General features: G+C 42.1%; 1 pseudogene; it reads left to right on the plus strand.

Moving 5' to 3' along the window:
* Positions 1 to 15,645, plus strand: part of LOC101444420 (threonylcarbamoyl-AMP synthase-like) — a 257,591-nt pseudogene that overhangs the window by 217,478 nt on the left and 24,468 nt on the right.

Genomic DNA, 15,645 nt, shown 5'->3' on the forward strand with positions numbered 1-15,645 from the left:
TTTTTAAAGATTTATTTTTATTTATTTAATTCCCCTCCCCTCCCCCGGTTGTCTGTTTTCTGTGTCTTTTTGCTGCATCTTGTTTCTTTGTCCGCTTCTGTTGTCGTCAGCGGCACGGGAGTGTGTGGGCGGCGCCATTCCTCGGCAGGCTGCTCCCTCCTTCGCGCTGGGCGGCTCTCCTTACGGGTGCACTCCTTGCGCGTGGGGCTCCCCTACGCGGGGGACACCCCTGCATGGTGCGGCACTCCTTGCGCGCATCAGCACTGCGCATGGGCCAGCTCCACACGGGTCAAGGAGGCCCGGGGCTTGAACCGCAGACCTCCCATGTGGTAGACGGACGCCCTAACCACTGGGCCAAGTCCGTTTCCCTAATAAATTTCCCTTTGTTGTCCACCATATTGGAGGTAATATACTTTTTCATGTTTTTTTTTTTTTCCCAAAGGGTCTGTGAATGTTATATTTCAAGGATTGCAGGAAATAACAGATTTTTAGGAACTTAAGTCATTATGAAAGATGTCCTTCAAAACTCACTGGTAGTTTATGACTCACTCTAATTGAAGTTTATTAAAAACATATTGGAGACTTTTAGAAAAGCAGTATTTGGGGAAGCAGGTGTGGCTCAAGTGATTGGGCTCCTGTCTAACATATAGGACGTCCAGGATTTAATTCCCGGGACCTCCTGGTAAAGGCAACCTGGCCTGCATAGCAAGCTGGCCTGAAAGGAGATTTGGCCCAAGCGGCGTGCTGGCCCTTGCAGTAATGCTGGCTTGTGCGACAAGCTGGCCCGAGCAGTGAGCTGGTGCAGTAAGTTGACACAACAAAAAGAGACAGAGGAGAGACAATAAAAGACTCAGCAGACCAAGGAGCTGAAGTGGCACAAGAGACTGAGTACCTTTCTCCTGCTCTGGAAGGTTCCAGGATCTGTTCCCAGTACTGCCTAAAGAGAAGACAAGCAGACACAGAAGAATGCACAGCAAATGGACAGAGAATGGACTATGCCAGTGGGCAGGGGGGAGGGAACGGGGAGTAGGGGGATAAATAAATAAATCTTAAATAGAAAAAGAAAAGTAGCATTTGAATGTTGGCTGTTATTTATGATGATGGAGTGGAGACCATCTTAGTGTCCAATTTCTGGAGAATAGAAAGGCAAATTGCAGTGAATGTAAAAGTTAGAAGTAAGAAACAATATAAAAGGCCATTTACACAAATTAAAATGCAAATAGACAAAACATTATGCATTGTACAGCAAAAAATATATATATTAAATGCATTTGAACAGTTGCCTATGAGAGGTGGGGATAGGCAGGGAGGGGAATGGAAGTAGGGAATGAAGGTAAAATCAAGTAAAAAAGCCAGTGATCTTTTGAAGACCAATGGTGTTAATGGGTCATGAACTGAGATGCATAATTAACCCTCTTCTTAGAAGTCCAAAAAGAAAAAAAAAAAAGGAAAAGGCAAAGAAAATTACTTGTTACTGCAGAGAAACCAACCTGTCAGGAGACACCTTCTTTGTGTTTTATCAATGTCCTGTAGGTTGATCGCATGTAGAATTGTTCAATGATTGTGTTTATTTCACATTTATTTATTTTAAAGAAGGAAAAGATGCTGAAAGGTGAGAAATGCTGAAATATTTTACAACCTTCCTTTTTTAGTTCTCTCCTTTTTCTCCCTCTCCTCACGCCAGTGCACGTGTGTTCTCTCTGTCTGTCTGGTTTAGTGGGTGGGAGTAATCACTGTTTGCAGAAAGGGTCTGGTATGGCATGTGATGGCATGTGAGCTCCTTGAGCTTGGGCCTTCCACCTGCTGATCATGGTGCCTTCTAATAAAGTTTTACTTTGTAGTCTACTTTTGTCACTTTTTTTGGCGGGGGGAGGTCACATTTTAAAAGCTCAATCAGCTTTCTTTCAAATAGAAGGCTCTTGCAGAAAGCTGTGCCATTGTTGTTTTTTAAAAATAATTATTATAGTTATTCCAAATGATTCTCTTTAACGGTTTTGATCAAAGAGTGGTGGTGTGGCTTGTGTGTGATTGTTCTTGAAGGTTTTGGGGCTTGCAAATATTAGATGGTGATTTTGACTAATTTAATTACCTATGACATGACTGTGAGGCTCAGTGAAGCTAAACATGTAGTTCTTGAATTGGAATGAAGGTGATTCTTTTTTTTTTTGAATGTTACATTAAAAAAAATATGAGTTCCCCATATAGCCCCCACCCCCCTCACCCCACTCCTCCCACATCAACAACCTCTTTCATCATCATGGCACATTCATTACATTTGGTGAATACATTTTGGAGCACTGCTGCACCACATGGATAGTGGTTTACATTGTAGTATATACTCTCACCCAGCCCACCCAGTGGGCCATGGCAGGACCTACAATGTCCATCAACTGTCCCTGTAGTACCACCCAGGACAACTCCAAGTCCTGAAAATGCCCCCACATCATATCTCTTCTTCCCTCTCCCTACCCTCAGCAGCTACCGTGGCCACTTTCTCCACATCAATGCTACATTTACTTGCATTGCTAATCACAATAGTTCCAGAATAGAATATCAGTAAGTCCACTCTAATCCATACTCTATTCCTCCATCCTGTGGACCCTGGGATGGTTATGTCCACTCCACCTCTATAGCGAGATGGGGCTCAGATTCCACATAGATGATGGATGCAATTCTCCTGCTTGCAGTTATAGGCACTCTTGGCTCCCTGGTGTGGTGGTTGACCTGCACCTCCCTGTTAGCTGGTTGGAGTAAGTTCATTGAACCAGAGTGTAGGAGTTACAAGTCTGTTGAGGCTCAGGGCCTGGCTATCACATGGACAGTCCAGAGATTCAGGTACCCTGAGCATACACCAAACTCCAGCACCAACCACAGGTCCAGTGAAAGTAACAGGAGAGGCTTGTGGACAAAGGTCACATCTGAGTCCAACTCCATCACACTCAGGAACACAAATTCTAAAGTGGGGCCAACTGAAATGGCACTGAACTCCATCTGTCATGACCTTAGAACCTGTGGGTCTCTGTAGCCCTCAGAAGAACCAATACCTGGGCTTGTATACTTTGGCTGCAAATATGTCTTTCATTGTGATTCAGCATGCAATTGTTTCAGTGGAGAAAAGGGGGGATGGGGCTAGAGCACTTAATACAACAGTCCATTTTCTTATAAGAATTTCATTTCAATTGTTTATTCCTTCCTTCTGCCCATCCTCTTTCCCTTCCCTTATTCAGTTAATGTTTTTTGAGTACCAAGCACTGTGCTAGGTTCTCAGCATCCTGTAAAGAAAAATGTGGGTGTTATTTCCCCCATCATGGAGCGGGAAGACAGACATTAAGCAAATAATCACGTAAGTAAATATATCGTTTTAAACTGTGATAAATTCCTTAAACAAAAATACTAAATTGCTAAATTACAGAGAGGTAGGCCAGGGTAAGTCTCTTTGAGGAAATGACATTTGAGCTGAGAACTGAAAAATGGGATTTCCCCAGGAGAAACTGGGAGAACTGCCTTTCGGTCAGCAGGCATAGCACGTAGAACACACCCAAAGAGGAAAAGGACCAGAGGTCTGTGAGACACTAAAAGACGAGTGGTTTGGGTGGGGCATATGAGGGAAAGGGAGGGGGTAAAGGATGGGCTGGAGAAACAGAGAAGCCGCCATCACAGGCCCCCCAGGTCTTGTTACTCACCTTAGACTTTAAACCCAATACAATCGGTATCCGTTGAAGTGGTTTGAGCTAGGGAGTAAAACAATTTGATTAACATTAATAAGATTATGTCTCTGGCTGCTATCAGGAGAAAGGATTGGAGTAGGGACTAGAATGGATGTAGGAAGACTTGTCAGGAGGTTTCTCTGGAATCCAGGTGAGAGATGGTAGAGGCTTGGACAAGGGTGTTGGTAGTGGAAATGGAGAAAAGCGGATGGATCTGAGCGATATGCTAGTGGTAGAATAAATAGAACTTGGTCTTGTGTGGACAGGATGATGAGAGGCTGGAATCACGGGTAACTCCTACTTCTCTGGCTTGAGCAATTAGGTAAATGGTGATACCATTTACTGAGGGAGACACACTAGAAGAACATTTTCAAGAAAAGATCAGGAGTTCTATTTTGGACGTGTAAAGTATGAGGTACCTGCATTGTTGGGTGCAGATGGTTATATGGTTGGAGTTCAGAAGAACAATTTAGGCTGATAAATAAATGTTAGAAGTCTGTATATAAAGAACAGAAAATGTATTTAAAGTCATGAGTGTGTGTGAGTTACCCAAGAGGGAGAGTTTTTGTGAGACAAGGAGGCTGCAGGGTAGAACCTTCCCTGTTGAATTTGGCAACATGGAGATCATTAATGGCCTAGAGAAGAGTTTGAAGAGAGGTAGGGGGCCGGCAAAGCCAGCCTACGTAGAATTAAATGTGAATAGGTGGTGAAAGAATGGAAGTAGCATATGTATACAAGTTTTCCAAGAAGTGTGACTATGAAGGACCTGCAGAGATTAATTAGTATAGGAAGGGAACTATATTGTGCACCACTTGTATACCACTTCAAATCCTCTTGACCATCCTCCTTTTTTTTTTTTTTTTTTTAAAGATTTATTTTTATTTATTTAATTCCCCTCCCCTCCCCCGGTTGTCTGTTTTCTGTGTCTTTTTGCTGCTTGACCATCCTTCTTAATCTAGTTACTGCTTTGGTAAGTTTTGGGTAGACATCAAACAGCTTACTGCAATTGTAACTTGGCAATGTCTTGCCTTGGGCCGCTGCCTCTCACTTCCTTCTCTGGGGCTTCTTTGACTGTGTGGCTGGGAATGCCTGAGTGAACCCTTTTGGCATTCATGTCTGTGCAACCCAGAAGCCAGGGAAGTTAACACCCGAGGGATAGCTCCTGAAAAGAGAGCTGACGGATAAATGTTTTCTCTCGTTCCTTGGGTGGATGAATTTTTTTTTAAGGATTGATTTATTTATTTCTCTACCCCCCTTCCCATTGTCTGCTCTCTGTGTCCACTCACTATGTGCTCTTCTGTGTCCACTTGTATTCTCATCAGGCGGTACTGGAGATCTGTGTCTCTTTTTGTTGTGTCATCTTGCTGTGTCAGTTCTCAGTGTGTGTGGCACTACTCATGGGTGGGCTGTGGTTTCATGCAGGGTGGCTCTCCTTTCACAGGGGCCACTACTTGCACGGGGGGCACCCTTACGCCGGGGCATCCCTGTGTCGGCTGGCAGTAGATGTACGCAGCAGCACTGCATGTGGGCCAGCTCACCACCCGAGCCAGGAGGCCCGGGATATTGAAGCCTTGGACCTCCTATATGGTAGGCAGATGCTCTATCAGTTGAACCACATCTGCTTCCCTGTTTTGAGACACATTTCATAAGTCTCTTCAGAAGTTCTCATGGGATTGAGCAACAGGGGTCTGTAGAGGTTGCCAAACTTATGCATTCTTGTCTTGACTTTACTCCTTCCCCTGTTTCACTACATCATACTTATACACTCTCTTGCTCTGTACCCTGGGGTCACTTCTAGATAAACCACCTACATGCAAGCCATTGACTCATACTAGAGAATGCTGGGAAGGGTCCAGAAGAAAAGGAAAAGAGGAAGATGAAGAAGAGAGAGAGAATAAGTGTGGAGCAAGGCCTTTAAGGTGAGGTGGTGGGCTCCACAAGGCTGTGGAAAGGTTGGCTGTTAAAAGGAGGAAGGGTATTTCCTCTGCAGGAAAGCAGGCGAGCAAGTAAAGGTGAATTTAAGGCAGGTCGATGTGCAGAACCAATAGGAGATTTATATTAAGAGGGTTATTGCAAGGAATTGGTTTATGAGATCTTGGGAGATGGCCGGGCAAGTCCTAAATCCATAGGGTAGGCTGTCAGGAAGGACAGGCTGGAACTCTTGGGCACAGGCTGAAGTTAATGTCTACAGGCAGAATTTTTTCTTCGTTAGGGAAGCCTCAACTCTTCTCGTAAGGCCTTTCAACTGGTTGAATTAGGCCCACCCAGATTATCAAGGATAATCTCCCTTATTTAAAGTCACTTGATTATGGATTTTAATTATAAACAGGAGTCTCTCCATCAAGCTTTCATCTTTGACATTGACCTTGCAGTTTGCATGCATCACAGTCTATGAACTTTAACAGTAAACATGAGATTGTGCTTCTAGCCGAGCAGCCCACCAAGCAAAGTAGGTGTACATTCCAGCACTGAACAAGCAAACAGCCTGTTTCTGGTAAGCACAGAGCCTGTACAGATGGCAAACCCATTATAAACAGCAGCAGTCCACCTACTACAAATTACATTCTCTGATTAATGGATTGCATTATATCCCATTAGCACTTGGAAGACATACTTGGTAGCAAAAATGCCTCTTCTACAGAGAAAAATGCAGTATTATTTTTTTTCGTAATAGAAAACATGCAGGCCATGCTTGCAATAAAACTCAAGCTTAGCAATAGCCAAGAATAACTCTTTCTAACATTTGGAAATATAAAAGCATTTTTAAAATAATTCTTGGATCAAAGAGGAACTCAAAATGAAATTAAGATTTATTTAGAAAAACATATTAAGACTACGATATATTAAACCCTAAAAGATGCAGCCAAAGCCACATTAAAATATTTTCTTTAGATAGCTTTAAAATACTTTTTAGAAAGCAGGAGAAAAAATAACCATAACTAAATGTTTTTTTTTCTTTTCTGATTTTTAAAAATTTTTCCTACTTTTTTTTATTAAAGTTAATAGATCACAAGGAACGTTACATTAAAAAACATTAAAAAAACACAAAAAACATAAGAGGTTCCCATATAACCCACTCTCCATCCCCCCACCTCATCGTTTTTGTAAATTGTATTTTTTGAAGATATATACATCACAAAAAAAAGTTACATTAAAAAATATAAGAAGTTCCTATATACCCCCCCACCCCCCACCCCACTCCTCCTACACCAACAACCTCCCCCATCATTGTGGCACACTCATCGCCCTCGGTGAACACATGTGGGGGCACTGCTGCACTACAGAGATAATAGTTTACCCTGTAGTTCACACTCTTCTCCAGTACATTCAGTGGGTTATGGCAGGATATATAAAGTCCAGCATGACCCTGAAATATTTAGAACAACTCAAAATCCAAAAAATGCCCCCACATCACATCTCTACTTCTCTCTCCCTCTACTTCCCAGTCAGCAAATACTGTGGCCACTTTCTCCACCTCAATGCTAAAATTTCTTCTATTACTGATCACAATAGTTTTATAGTAGAATATCAGTAAGTCCACTCTAATCCGTATTTTATTCCTTTATTCTGTGGACCCTGGTATGGTGATGCTCTCTCCACCTCTAGATCAAGAGGGGGCTTAGATTCCACATGGGTGATGGATGCAATTCCTCTGCTTGCAGTTGTAGGCACCCTTGCTTCCCTGGTGTGGTGGTTGAGCATCTTCACCTCCCTGTTAGCTGACCTGGGTAAGACCAACGAACCAGAGAGTAGGAGTTGCCACTCTGCTGAGGCTCAGGGCCAGCTGGCACATGGGCAGTCCAGAGATTCAAGTCCCCTGAGTATGCACCATCCCTAGCGCCAACCACAGGTTGAGTAAAAGTGACAGAAGAGGCATATGTAGAAAAGTCACATCTGAGTCCAGCTCCATCACACTCGGGAGCACAAATTCCAAAGTAGGGCCCTCTGCCATGGCACAGAACTCCAAATCCATCTGCCATGACCATATACCCTGTGGATCTCCATAGCCTTCAGGAGAACCAGCACCTAGGTTTGAATCTACTTTGTCTCTCTCTGGGGTCCTGCTGAGGTGTACGTAAGCGCGACCCCTCTGATGACCTCCCGATTCTTTGTGGAAGACTCTTAGCCATATAAATTCATTTGTCTTTGCCATTTCCCCCTTTTAAGAGCACAAAAATAAACCCAAAGAAAACAGAATATAGCAAAGACAAAAATAAAGCTAAAAATGTAAAAGTTATAAATAATAGCTAGAATTTATTTCTTAAAGACCATAAAATATACGTATTTCTGGAAAATATTATATTAACATAAGAAGAGAAAATACAAATATACTGTTTTAGGAATGAGGAAGTATAAATAAGGAGATATGGAAATATAAGAGCTTTTTGTGTCCCAAGCACTGTTCTAGTGCTCAGCTTATATTAACTTGAGACAAGAAAACAAAGGTGCAGAGTAACCTACAGAGACACTAAGATGGGATGCCAGGTTTCAAACTCAGGCTGTCTCACCCAGAGCCCTGGCTTTAGACACTAGAGTTAATCCCTGCAGTCCCAAATATGAGAGGAACCATGTACAACTTTTTAAAAAATAAAAGATAATGTAAATTACCAAGTTAAAACGAGAAGAGACAGAAAATCTAAATAGGTCAAATGGAAAAAAAATTAAAATTTGTTAAAGATCTACCCCATAATGATATAATGTTTTATGCTTATGGAAAATGATGGAAATCTTCCTAAATCATATCCGGTCAATATAACTAAATGAGGGAAGCAGACTTGGCCCAGTGGTTATGGCATCCATCTACCACATGGGAGGTCCGCGGTTCAAACCCCGGGGCCTCCTTGACCCGTGTGGAGCTGGCCCATGCGCAGTGCTGATGCGCGCAAGGAGTGCCATGCCACGCAGGGGTGTCCCCCGCGTAGGGGAGCCCCACGCGCAAGGAGTGCGCCCCGTAAGGAGAGCCGCCCAGCACGAAAGAAAGTGCAGGCTGCCTAGGAGGAGAGCTGCACACATGGGGAGCTGACACAAGATGACGCAACAAAAAGAAACACAGATTCCTGCTGCCGCTGATAAGGATAGAAGCAATCACAGAAGAACACACAGCGAATGGAAACAGAGAGCAGACAGGTAGAGAAATATGTATATATATATAACTGAATGAATAGGAAATCCATGGATGTAAAACACTTTAATTTGTTTAGGATAAAGGTGGCATATGAAATTAAGGGAGAAAAGAGGGATTATTGAAATAATAGAATTGGAACCATTGGCTTACCATTTATGAAAAAAATTTTAGGTGAAATCCATATCTAATATCATACCAAAAAATCAATTCCAGATGAATTAAAGATTTCAGTGTAAAAAAACCCAAAACATGTATGGTAGAAAAATGATAATTTTATAATCCAGAATGGGAAAAGTCTTTCTAAGTGGGACCTAAAACCCAGACAGATATGACCATATAAAATTGTAAAACTTTTATAATACAAAATCACAATATACAAATTTAAAATACAAATGACATGTCCCCTATATAGTCTATGTAACATTTATGTAATCTAAGTATCTTTTAAAAAATAAAAAAGTAAAATAGAAATGACAGAAACATGAATGTGGCTCAAGCAGTCGGGCACCCGCCTACCACACAGGAGGTCCTGGGTTTCGTTCCTGGTGCCTCCTAAGGAAGATGAGCAGAATAGTGAGCTGACTTGTTGGACTGTGCACCGAGCTGATGCAACAAGATGATGCAGCGAGATGACACAATGAAGAGACACGGCAAGCCGGGAGTGGAGGTGGCTCCAGTGATTGGGTGGTTCCATCCCAGATGGAAGGTCCTGGTTTGGTTCCTGTGCCTCCTAAAATAGAAGATGAGCAGAAAGCAGACAGTAAGCACAGGCAATGGGGTGGGGGTGGGGGGAGAGAATAAATAAATAAAAACATCTTGTAAAAAAAATACAAATGACAAATTGAAAGAAATTTTGTGTAAACTATAAAATTCAATTAATACCTATACTATATAAAAAGTGCCTCCAAAACAATAAAAACATGTAACCCAATAGAAAAATGGGTGAACATAAAATGAACGTACTAGTAAACACAAATATTTAACAAACATCAAAAGAGTGTGTTTTTTAAACACTAGATTGGCAAATACTAAAGATACCATCATTTTTGGTGCAGATGTCAGAAAATGGGCATGCTTATGTACTTTGGGTAGATAATTTGATAGTTATTTGGTTGGTAATGGGTAAAATCTTCTGGGAGGCAACTGAGTTATAAAACTTAACTGCACCTCTTTTGATGCACTAATTTGCTTTTATGAATTTATCCTAAAGATATACTTAAAGTGCTGATAGATACAGATGATGGGGAAGATCAGAAATAACCCAAAGTTTTGTTGAAATAAACTATGGTTAAATAAACTATTCATACAATAGAATATTGGGCAACTATTATATGGAAGAAGGTAAATCTATATATACAAATATTGAAAGTTGTCCACAATATACTAAGTGAAGAAGGCAACTTACTTGAAACTATTTCATTTTTAAAAATGTATCATTTTGTTTGTCTCTATATCTGTATCAGTTCTCTCCCGCCTGCCCTCTGCATTTTAAAATCCAGAGTTGTCTAGGAATTGGAATTAAATTAGAGAAGAGAACTCTTGCATTCTCCTTTATCCACTTCTGTTTTGTTTGATTTTTTTTTTTTTTTTTACAATGTGCATGAATTACTTTAAATAAGTAAACGGATGATAATTTAAAAACCACTAAATATGTCAGGCATGGTATCAGTTCCTGAAAGACTGCTGGTTGGAGAATATTATTTCACTCAGGGGGTGTCCAAAGCAAGGCTGCTAGAACAATTTCCCTTCCTCTCCCTGCTACCAATGCCCCACACTTAAATAAGACATGCTTTGTTGGGTGCCTGGCATATTTTGTGGTCTTGTTCTTTAAGCATGGTCATGAGCTAATGCTCTTGGTAAAGGTGCATAGTGATAGGAGGAATGATAGTTGGCGAATTTCAGGATAACTGAAGTTGAGATCACAAGGACTGCAGGATTTTGAGGGCTGTGTCAGGTAAGCCCAGGCAGTCGTGCTGCCGGACTAAGGCTGTGGTAGTCTCTGCAAGGGCACAGGCAGTGGGGAAGAGGTTGTGCAGCTCGAGTTACTCCATTGCAAAGGATCTTAGCCATTCATCCTGGCTTAGCATCCAGAACTGTTTTGTATTATGACATAGTCATCATGGTTTTATTGTTCTCTATGCTGATTTCACAGCTACCTCTTGCTTCTGGCATAGCCATTGTGCTCATTATATTTCTGTTGAGATTTTCCAAAGATGTCCTGGTTATGACTGGCAGTTCTTCCTGACAATAATATTTACTTTGCTGCTCAGTGACGGACTGACTTTCAGATGCATTAGAAGCTTAAGAGGGATCATAAGAAATTAAATCATTATTAAACAAAAATTAGGGAGGCCCTATGATGCTTCAGACCTCATTTCTGCCCCTTGGAGCTTATCTTCCTTAGCATTCTGCTGGAATCGGGCTCACCTGGAGGGCTTGTTGGACAGATTGCTGGCACCATCACAGAGTTTCTGACTCAGCAGGTCTGGGGTGGGACCCACAGATTTTCATTTCTAACAAGTTCCCAGCTGCTTACAGAGCCATTGCTCTAGGGCAGCACTGAGAAATAGAGCAGAATGTGTGCCACGTGTCATTTTAAGTTTTCTGGAAAGTGTGTTAGTTTTTTTAAAAACAGGCAAAAGTAATTTTGTTTGACCCTATAGACCCAAAATGTTACCATTTCAACAGGTAATCAACATTAAAAAGTTAATAATAGCATAGTTTACATTCTTTTCCTTGGAGTAAGTCTTCAAAATCTGGCGTGTATTTTATATTCATTGCATATCTCAGTTCAGACTAGCCAAGCTGCCAGTGCTCAATATCAAATACCACATGTGGTTAGACAGTGCAGTGCTAGCATTTTATCTAATCCTGTGTTTCTTTTTTGCCTCAGCACACCTGAGGGATGTGATACATTGCCAACAATAGTAGTGGCTCACTTGAGGCTACGTTTTCTGGAAAGCCTGTGGGCAGGTCAGCCCCTCATCTCTGCAGAAGGGGCTGCTGGACCTCCTGTGAGAAGGTGGGGCAGGTCTAGCATACTTGACTGAGTAGGTCAGTTATGAGTACAGAACAATCTCCTGCCCACATTGACCCGAAATCTGAATAGCTGAGTCCTGTGGATTCAGAAGAGACTTGGTGGGAGTGGGGGGTAGGAGGACAATGCAGAAAGAACTGTTTCACAGGGATTAAAGAATTGGGGCATCAATAGCATTGTCTGGGGACCCCCTGTAATGGAGTAGCTCAGTAAAGAAGAGTTATAAGTTCTTTCTACATCTTACCACAGAACGCAGTACAGCTTTGACGTGGTAGGGGCTCAGTGCCTTGACGATGGCAGAGCAGCAGTGCCAGCAGATGCTTGGGAGATGGCAGAGCAATGGCAAGGCTGAAAGAAGGGTCCTTGAACTGTGAGTACATGGGAAGTACTCTAGGAACTTCCAGAAACACTTGTAGAATGGAACTCAGCAGGGGCTGAGGTCCAGATAAGACCACACACCTGATTTATTATTGTTAGGTTAACCCCATTATGTGGATAACTTCTAGGAAAGGGTTCAGGAAAAAACTTAGCAGAGGTATCAGGGAAGGCTACATAGACCTTGGCATAGACCTTGAGCTAGGCCTGATGGTTTGGGATGTGTACAGATGAAGGAATGGGCAGGGATGGCCTCCATGCAGAGGAAACGGCTGGAGAGAAGCCCCAGGTGGGTAAGAGGCATTTGGACCAGAGCAGTTGGTACCAGAAGGGAGATGGGGAGGGGTAGAGCTGCAGGAGAAGATCAAGATCAGCCCAAGTTGTGCCTGGAATATCAAGCTTAGAACTTTGGATCTTGTTTCAGAGGAAAGGCAGAGCCCTAGAAAATGTTTGAGCAGGACAGTATTAGGATTAAAATGCTGCTGTAGGGAAAATGATTTGGTAACTGCATATAGGATAAAATATTTTGAGAAGAGACTAGAGTCAAGAAGACCCTGGGAAGGGAAAGGGACCGCCTGTACCTGGAACAAAGGTAGAGGATTGGGTGCGGGGAGAGGGACAATATGAGAGACCGCAGGTGTACAAGAGGTAGCACTTACCACAGGGTGCTGTGGGGCTAGGAAGGAACAAGAGGTGAAAGGTTGAAAGATGTTGGAAAGGGATTAGAGAGCAGTAGAAGCAAGGAAAGGAGTGAGAGATTGGAGAGAAAGAAGACACAGAAACATGAGAAAGAGAAGGAGAGGATTATATACGGAGAGGAGGTAAAAGTGAGATGAGAGGAAGGCACAAAGACTACCAGGTTTTGAAGCAGGACAGGAGCAGTGATTATTTTTAATAGAAATAGGGAAACATTCAGAATAATCTCCCCAAAACATTCACTTGGATTAGTTAATCCAGGTCTCAAAAGTGTTGCTTCGTTAGGACCATGTGTTGATTCTGAAGGCATGGCTAAATTTGTTCTGACTTTTCTGGTAGTTATTGGGAGAACTATGGGCAGCAGAGAAAGTGTCCTTTATGAAACAGCCCTATTGTAAGATGGTAAAATATCCCTGTTGATAGGAGACCTATTCCACAGGCTTCTGCTGAGATTGGGAGAGATGCCTAACTCCTAAAGTAGGTCAGTTAATGTTCAGAAAAGATTTAAAATTCTATCCAAGGCAGATTTTTCTGGGCTTTTAGATTGTCCTTGGAGATACTGCAGTCCTCTAACTCCCTCCCCACCGTTGCCCAGGGCAGGGATAGCTGCCTTTTCTTGCCTATTGCCGTCCAGGGTGGGCCTCTGCTTCTGCTGCTGCCCAGGCAGTTGGGTGGTCACAGATGGTCTGATATTCCCAGCCCCAGGTGTCACCACCATCAGACAGGCATTCTGTATCATTCCCAAGTGACAAATTTGAAGCCCAGACTTAGATGAAAGGTTAGCAGTGATATCAATGATCATCTGGAGGGAAAATCCTTGCCCTTCCTTCACATTGTCGAGGCAAGAAAGGGGAGAAAAAGTACCCTGTGGTGAATCCTCTATATTCTGTATTCAGTATGTGATTTTTCTATAACCTAAATATTCTTTGAAGACAAAATTTAAAAAAAAAAAAACAGTGGGGAAATAAACAGAAGAAAATGTCACTGTACATATAGGATAACAGATCTTAACAGTGATGAAAGACATAATTGCAAAATTTTAAAAATTAATTTTATATTTTTAAAATTCAACTTTTTTGAATATTTTAATATTTTATTTATTATTTTTGAAACTCAATATTATTTCATTTTTTAAATTGTATTTGGTTATTTTTCTTAACTTCATTTTTGAAGAAGTTTTGGATCACAGAAGGGTCACAACTGTGGCAGGGGAAGATCATTGGTGTTGGGAGTCTGTGGTTCATGTGGGGCATAGCTATAAGGCATATAAATGTGTTCAAGTGTTCATGGGGCATTGTCATGGTGGGTGGAGATTCACACAATAACCAAAAGAATATCAATTTCCCATCCTGGGGAGCTCTGCCACATTCTCTAATGGAATAGCAAGAATCCTGAGTACAGGGGCAGTGACTAGTGAAGGAGGATGGACCATTGACAGGCCCTTGATGTTGATAACTGAACTTATGAACCTTTACTTTTGAAACTGAACTTAGCCTAGTATTATAGGGTGTCTAAGAATTACCTCCTGAGGAGGTCCTTGTTACTCAAATGTGGCCTCTCTCTAAACTGAACTCAGCATAGAAATGCATTACCTTCCCCACAGCATGGGACATGACTCCTGGGTATGAGCCTCCCAGGCACCAAAGGATTACTACCAAGCACTAACTAGCAAAGCAACTAGAAAAAGACATTGACCAAAGGGGGAAAGGATAAAGACAAATGAGTTTATATGGCTAAGAGATGTCAAAGTGAGTTGGGAGTCATTCCAGAGGTTACACTTATGCACATCCCAGCAGGATCTCATTGACTGCCAAGTAAATATTGCCTCAAATAGCAGAGACATCCAGACAATATAGGAAGGGCAGACAGCTCAGGGACTTGGTGCCCTGCCAGTGGGCCCTACTTGGGAATTCATTTCTCCAGTGTGACAGAGTTAGATTCGTGTGGTTTCCCTACACATGGCTCTTCTGTCCCTTCTATTTGATCCTATAAATATATAGTGCTAGAGTTGATAGTTGTGTGTCCAAGAGATTTAAATCTTTGGGCTGTCCATGTGCCAGCTGGGCCCTGAATCTCAACAGAGTTGCAACACCTACTCTTCAGTTCATTGGACTCACCAAGAACAACTAACAAGGAGATTATGATGGACAGCGATGATCCCAAGGAACAGAGATAGTCTACAACTGCAAGAAAGATAGTCCCATCCATCTGTCCCATGGGATCTGAAGCCCTCTCAGTTAGAGGTGGAGTGAGCATCACCATCCCAGAATCCTTAGGATTAGGGAATGAACGATGGACTAGAGTAAAATTACTGGTATTCTAGTATAGACTTATTGTTATTCTAGCAATAGAAGAACTTTTATCATGGATGTGGAGTCAGTGGCCACTGGAGGTTCTGAGGGGAGGGAGAGGGAAAAACAGGTGTAATATGGGGGCATTTTTGGGACTTGGGAATTGTCCTGAATGACATTGGAAGGACAGATACAGGCCATTGTATATCTTGCCATAACTTACAAAATTGTGCTGAAGAGAGTGTAAACTGCAATGTAAACTATAATCTACACTTAGTGGCAATGCTCCAAAATATGTTCATCAGTTGTAACAAATGTACCACGCTAATGAAGGATGTTGTTAATGTGGGAAAATGTAGAAGGGGTTGGGAGCGGGGCATATGGGAAATCCCTTATATTTTTTATGTAACATTT

This window comes from Dasypus novemcinctus, chromosome 5 (assembly GCF_030445035.2).
Source record: "Dasypus novemcinctus isolate mDasNov1 chromosome 5, mDasNov1.1.hap2, whole genome shotgun sequence".
NCBI lineage: Eukaryota > Metazoa > Chordata > Mammalia > Cingulata > Dasypodidae > Dasypus > Dasypus novemcinctus.